Consider the following 7,500-nt stretch of genomic DNA (forward strand, 5'->3'; position numbering starts at 1 on the left):
CTATCTTATTTCTCATCCTTTTGAGTGTGTTTTTATTTCAAGTTTTTATAGTTTATACCGGGGTATATGAAATATCTATTTTGATATTGCTACTGTTCTTGAAATATTTTGATGGTTTATTACTTCTCCTGTAGTTTATTGCGTCCGCCTAGTAGGTATTGCGATCGATCAGGTTTATTTATTTATGTTTGTGGACATTTGCCTTTAGACAGGATTATGTCAAAACTACATGATAGATTTTAATGAAATTCTTAACGAAGATAGACCTTAGGACATAGACAAACCCATTAAATTTTGGACCTGATCCGGATTCTAGATCCGAATTTGTATTTTACGTGTGTCTGTAGACAGGATTTATTCACGTCAAAACTACTTGACGGATTTTGACGAAATTCTCACCACAGATATATATTTAGGCCATGGACGACCCTATTGAATTTTGTAGATGTTCTGAGTTCGGATTCTATATCTGGATTTGCATTTTCGCCTTTTTAAATATAACGCCAAAACTACTCTACGGATTTTGACTAAATTTTCACCACAAAAAGATCTTTGGCCATGGGTGGCTCCATTAACTTTCGGCGGGAGGTCAAAAATCTCTGATTGCTCTTTGTTATTTCCTTGTTTCTTTTCCTCACTGTGTTATTTTTCCCTATTTGAGCTTAGCATCTTGCTTTTTCCAACTAAGGTTGTAGCTTAGCTAGTAATAATAATGATAATAATAATAACAATAGAAGGAATATAGCGAACTTTATATAAATTATATAAAAAAAAAATCGTGTGTGAAACGCCAGTTAGTGGCTTATATGGACCTTCTATTGCTTAAAATGCCAAGACCATACCGTGGTAAAATCTTTGAAAAAAAATGGTCGTTTATTCACTATGTTTACTTTTCTCTACGTTCTACCCGATGTTAGTAAATCATTCAAAAGAGGTCTTTAGTTTGTCCTTTATTTCAGTTTTTTAGTTTGAATATATAGTAATGGTATTTGAACAGCACTTTCTGTAGAAGCTTATTTTTATGTGAATATGTTTTTTATCGGAATTGAATGTATTATTTAGATAGGTGATTAGGTCAAGAATTAGCTTTTTTTTTGTACCTTGTTATCAGGTTAAATACTCTCCGATTACAGAATACATGTTACGTTGCAAAATGAATAACATTTTATTTCATTAATTCAACTTGATCGACATTTTTATATGAATACGCCTGGCAAATATGTTTGTTTCCTCTTATTTCTTATTAGACTGGGTTTATATTGGTGTGTCTGAAAATCATTGAGGATTCTTTTGGGGTTTACTTTTCAGGAACGAATCATATTATATTATAGTGTTTTCCTCCCCCTCTTCCTTTTGCATAAGCATCTTGAGCCTCAGTAGACATACCAATTTAGAAAAAGGGATGCATTTGCTAAGTGAAAGTATCTAGCGTCATCCTACCTAAAAGGGTTTACATGATATACTGAATTCGAATCTAAAGAATTATATACCACCTTCGAACTCAGAGAAGAAATTCCGGTAGGAAACGAATAAAAAAATCGTCCTTTTATGAATACCGAAATTTTCAGGTACTCGGGAGTGATGTCTTTGGCACCCTTTACGAGCTCGATTTCATACGTATGTGCTTCGCTGACCCTCGGAAAAGGTGGTGCATACCTGAGGCGCGGTTCACTTTTATGTATATTTGGTCCTACTTGCCGCACTTGAGTGAATTGAGATGGAAGAGCCTTTGCATCTAAAATTGCTAACCATGATTTTATTCTGTTCGTTCTGTACTTATGTATATGGGTTTGTTAGCAGCTATGTTTTTTCTGTTTTAATTACTATTATTATCATAATTTATTTTCATGTTTGTAGAGTTTTGTGTTTCTAAAACAAAAGCATCTTAAGAATTATTTTTATATTCTTACGTCATGTTACATTACATTATCACCATTGCAGTAAATGCCTTTTCGTTAGGGCATTGGAAGATATAGAAGAGAAACCCTATTAATTCACAGCTGAATTAACTTTTGACAAATTTCAAATTAGAATTTACATTTCCCATTGGCTTAAATGTAGAAAATGAATAGCATAAACAAGTTATATGGCAATGTCACAGAGACCGACCATATATACTGTACATATAATCAGTGCCGAAGCCCCCTCGTTACCAAAGCTACGACCAGGGATATCCAGGCAATGGCTACTGATTCAGTAGGTAGATTTATATAGGCTTCCCAAAACCATCTATCCCATACCGAGAAGGACTGTAAGGTTATAGATTATTGAGTTCAACTTGAACTCCCGTCCAACAGATTGTAAGACAGGGACGATCCAATAGGCTACCATAAAATGTACAGCATTTGTGGTTCCTCCTGGATTCAATTGTCAAAGAAGGGATGTATTAGTTACGGTGAATTTTGTTAACTCTGCTCTGTCCCCTTTTCTGTAACCGGAAATGAATCAGACGCTGATAAAGAATAAGTAAATAAATAAATTCAAATTGTATCATGTATGTAGTTCACCTGTTTATATCGAGTTGAATATATACATTTTATATATATATATATATATATATATATATATATATATTTATATATATATATATATATATATATATATATGTGTGTGTGTGTGTGTGTGTGTGTGTTGTTTATATATATATATATATATATATATATATATATATATATATATATATATATATATATATATATATATATATATATATATATATATATATATATATATTATATATATATATATATATATATATATATATATATATATATATATATATATATATATATGTGTGTGTGTGTGTATGTGTGTGTGTTTTTTTATTTATATAATATCTCGAAAATTGTTGCCTCATCTAAAAAGTAATATTTTTTGTAGCTCATCTGCTACTCTACAGGTCCTTAACATGTACTAAATCCCCTTTTTTTAAACAAATGTATATTTTAGCCAGCTTGAGAAATTTTAAATTGAAACAGACCTTTAAGGTCCTTTTTGCGGTCCTAAAGTTTTTATGTCCACCTACCTGAAGATATATAGTGTGTCTTTATAGCCGCGTAGACATCGTTCCTTGACCACCACAGGAACCACAAATGTTTTTTTCGGAAATAACTTGGTGAATTTCAAGTTTCGGAATTTACATTGTATATTTGTATTTCTTGATAAACCTGCTTAAGTAAGAATTTTGATGTTTATATCGATGGGCGTTTTACAGTACACATATGTATGTTACATTATCTGGGAAAGGTCGCATCTCCCATGATTGTGGATGATTGGTCCAGAGATTAAATAGAAAACAAGTGTAACCAATCCCGGGGAGTTATTGATTGGTAAAAAATTCAATTCAAGACTAAATATAGACAAACCAATTTTAGATACTGATAATCACCGATCATTAACATAACATCTTTTAAGAAAGAACGGATTATTTATAAGAAAAACTTAAATGGAGAAATTACTTTTTAACCATGAATATAGTTTAATTTACTCTTGACAATTATAATAGGACAAGTTTGGCAATGGTGTTTGCTCTGAGAGATCGATCCTGATACATTTTGTATATTGCATCTAGATGTCAATTCTCAACATGGAGAATATTGCTGAAGAAGGTAAAGCCTATCAGTATTGGGAAACTTTCTAAACACATGAACAGATACTTTGGCAAGGAGGGCCAGATACATATTCCTGAAAGATAAATCATGTTCACTTTTTTTATTTGGATATCAAAGCTCAATTCTTGCACCTAAGGAAAACATACATTTAAAAAGAATTTAAGCAGAATATAGACCCAAATAGATATCCATATTTTCATTACAGAAATAACTTTTGCAAATATACTCTCAAACATCTTGAATCCTTCGATATACTTTGATAATTGAATCTTGAATGAACCAAGCCTTAAGCCTGGCTGACACTTGCACGAATTTCTGGCACGCATTGTCATGCATTTGTTGTGACAATGCGTGCCACTTTTGTGGCATGCACTGGGAGGTTCCCGCACTGTTCACGATAAGTTCACGCATAGTTCACGACAAGTTCACGACATGGCACGAATTGGCACGACGAGTTCACGACAAGTTCACGACACGTTCACGACACGTTCACGCATAGTTTTCGCACTTCCCGCATTGGCACGCATCGTTCACGCCAGTTCACGACTTGGCCACGCCATATAAAAACGGGGCTTCTCCAACCCGAGGACGTTCTTGGATTGGCTTCGGAAGAGACAACAATGCTTACTGTCATAGACACCATTGCAAAGAGAAGATACCCATACCTGGCAGCTGCTCTAGCCTTTGTTGGAGAGGAGCAGAAAAGGCTGACAGAGGTAAAAGAGAAACAAAAGGCAACCCCACCTCGAAGAATGATACAAGGAAAGTGTGGGTCAGGGAATGGTTAACCAGAAGGCACGAGTTTGGACAGTATGACAGTCTATTGACTGAACTCCACAAGGAAGATCCAAGGGGCTACAAAATTTAGAAACGTATCTTTTTCGTTTGTATTTTTTGTTGCCCTTTATTTTTTATTTCAATAAGAAAGCATTTTATTTACATATAAACAGCAGTCATCAAATATGTACAAGTATTACATTCCAATTATTTACAAGTGTCTCATCTCATCTCAGTCAGTGTCCTTGCTGGTATTTTTTTGTCCCTTTATTTTTTGGTTTATTTTTCTTACCTTTTTATTTAGTGTTTTTTTTTATTTTTTTTGCTTTGAAATAAGAAAGCATTTTTATTTACGTTAAAACAGCAAACATGAAAATGTTTTCGGCTCTTGATTTTAAGGTAATAGAGAAAAATAAGTGTGTTGAAATAAGAAATCATTTTATTTTTACATCAAAACAGCAAACATAAAAACTTTTTGGCTCTTGATTTTAAGGTAATAGAGAAAAATAAGTGTGTTGAAATAAGAAATCATTTTATTTTTACATTAAAACAGCAAACATAAAAAATATTTTTGGCTCTTGATTTTAAGGTAATAGAGAAAAATAAGTGTGTTGCTGAAATAAGAAATCATTTTATTTTTTTACATTAAAACAGCTAACATAAAAAATTTTTGGGCTCTTGATTTTAAGGTAATAGAGAAAAATAAGTGTGTTAATGAAATAAGAAATCTATTTTTTTTTTTTACATTAAAACAGCAAACATGAAAATTTTTGGGGTCTATTTTTCTTTCCTTTTTATTTATTTTTTCGTTTCCCTTTTTTTCTTTTTATTTTAAAGTTATAGAAATATTTTGAAATAAGAAATCATTTTAATTTTACATTAAAACAGCAAACAAAAATTTTTTGGGTTTATTTTTCTTTTCTTTTTATTTATTTTTTCGTTTCCCTTTTTTCTCTGTATTTTAAAGTTATAGAAATATTTTGAAATAAGAAATCATTTTATTTTTACATTAAAACAGCAAACATAAAAATTTCTTGGGTGGCATGGCACGCATTGGCACGCACTGGCATGCATCCTCCTGCATCGTCCCGCACTGTTCACGACGCGTTCACTCCATTTCGCGCATTGTTCACGACTAGTTCACGCCAATTTTGTCGTGAAAATGCGTGCCACAAATTTTGAACATTTCAAAATTCTCGCCACGACTGGCACACATGCCATGCACCGTTCACGACACGTTCACTCCAGTTCCCGCATCGTTCACGCCAGTTCACGACAAAATGCGTGCCAAAGAGTGCCACAAATTCGTACAAGTGTCAGGGTACCTTTATGGTAACATGATGGAAAGGTTCCTTTCTTGCAATCTTTATGACGAGAGTTCGAGTCAAACTCAAGCCCAATAGCTTACAGTATTGTTTACAACTTTACAGTCCTTGTGAGCAAGGGATGGATGGTTTGGAGGCGTCTTCCTGGTTGTAGCTTTGGTGCATGAGTATGATATTTTCTTCACTTAGATATCAAGGTTAATTAGCATCATTTGTGATGTTGATAGGCATTTGTGATATAAAGTACTGTATATATGTTATGAACACTGATGTAGAAGTGATGTTGCCATTTGCATGTGGCGGGTGATTTGGCCAGGGACTGGAGTTTCCTGTCTTGGCGAGTATGCTTTATTGGAGGCTGTCGACCAGCAATATAAAAGAGTTCACAACAATGCTTGGGCTCAAATAGGCGGTTGAAATGCACTACCAAAGTGCTCACTACAATATTTGTGCAGCTATTATTCCTGAGAGCGTGAGAAATAGTGCACAAACGGCGAGTCTCTAGGAACCAACCATGCTGCTCAATTGCAAGATTATAGATGGGGTGAGCTACTTATGATTCACGCACAAATATCACGTATTTAAGGGACTGCTAATCTTCTCTGGGTTTAACCATGTACGCCACTTGGGAACTTAAAGTAAATAGTTTGGGTGCTTCAGCTTGGCCTCCGTTGCTGGTCAGCCTACAGTGTAGACACTGTAGAGTATATCAATATTGCTTGGACCTTAACAGCCTCTGGCAACATGTTGATCATGTGGTCTTTGGTCAATCAAGTAAGCACCGTTTTCACAATAGTACCTCATCTTAATCATCATGGTGGGTTATTTAAAATCTGCTCACGTGTTCGCGCGATGCATGAAGAGATCCATATCTTCCTAGTATGTCACTTTGAACAGCTTCATCCGCAAATTAAGGGTATGTCACCTTGAATAAATATCCCCTCTTCCGTTCGTGTAAGAACAAGGGCCCTATCTATTACAATTTGAATAATAATTTCGAGGTGTGATCCAACAGTCTTTCAATAATAAAGCCAAAGAGACTAAAAAAAGTGATGCCTGCGGTTGGGACGAAAAGGTCTGGGTGTTAAAAAGCAAAACAGAATGTGGGATTACACAATGGGAGGAAAAATACGCGCGTGTGTGTGTATTCGTGTAACAGATTCTTATTTGGAAATGAAGCACGGATGTCTAATAAAATTGGAATAAGTTTCTACGTATTAAGAATAACGGGTTTAGGTGGTATGCGTGGTGCAATTAGAGTTGAAAGGGTGAGAAATATGGTGATACAAAGAATTGGCAAAGTTGGATAGTGCAATTGAATATAGGAATCAAAGTGATGTGATATGGTTTGGTCATCCAGAGAGAATGGTTAGAGGAAAGTTGGTATAATTCGGAAGTGTTAGAAGGACGGAGGTGCAATGTATAATAGGTATTACAAAGGAAAAGCTTCTTGTGTAGTAAGCACTTAGGTATATGTATGGGGGTCGTGTGTGGACGAGTGTTCGTTGCACTGGTGATTATTTCTAGGAATATGAAACGTCCACTCTTTTACAGTTGAAATGAGAATGAGTCTGTGATCGGCATTTTCTTTTGAGTCACCTGTCGCTAAGGTAAATGTCTTTACTTGATATTACTGGCCGTTTATGAAAAATTCTATTTTACCTTCGTAACAGCTTCATCTTGTATCGTGTAGAAATATGTTGCTGTGGATCTTTTATATACTGTGTATGTCTATACTATATATTATATATGAATGTATATATATATATATATATATATATATATAT

The 7,500-nt window shown here is 34.2% G+C and overlaps 1 protein-coding gene across 1 annotated transcript in view; it reads left to right on the plus strand.

Moving 5' to 3' along the window:
* LOC137621129 (pro-resilin-like) overlaps nucleotides 1–7,500 on the plus strand; it is a 401,646-nt gene that overhangs the window by 198,463 nt on the left and 195,683 nt on the right. The gene's annotated exons all lie outside the window — the stretch shown is intronic.

This window comes from Palaemon carinicauda, chromosome 27 (genome assembly GCF_036898095.1).
Source record: "Palaemon carinicauda isolate YSFRI2023 chromosome 27, ASM3689809v2, whole genome shotgun sequence".
NCBI lineage: Eukaryota > Metazoa > Arthropoda > Malacostraca > Decapoda > Palaemonidae > Palaemon > Palaemon carinicauda.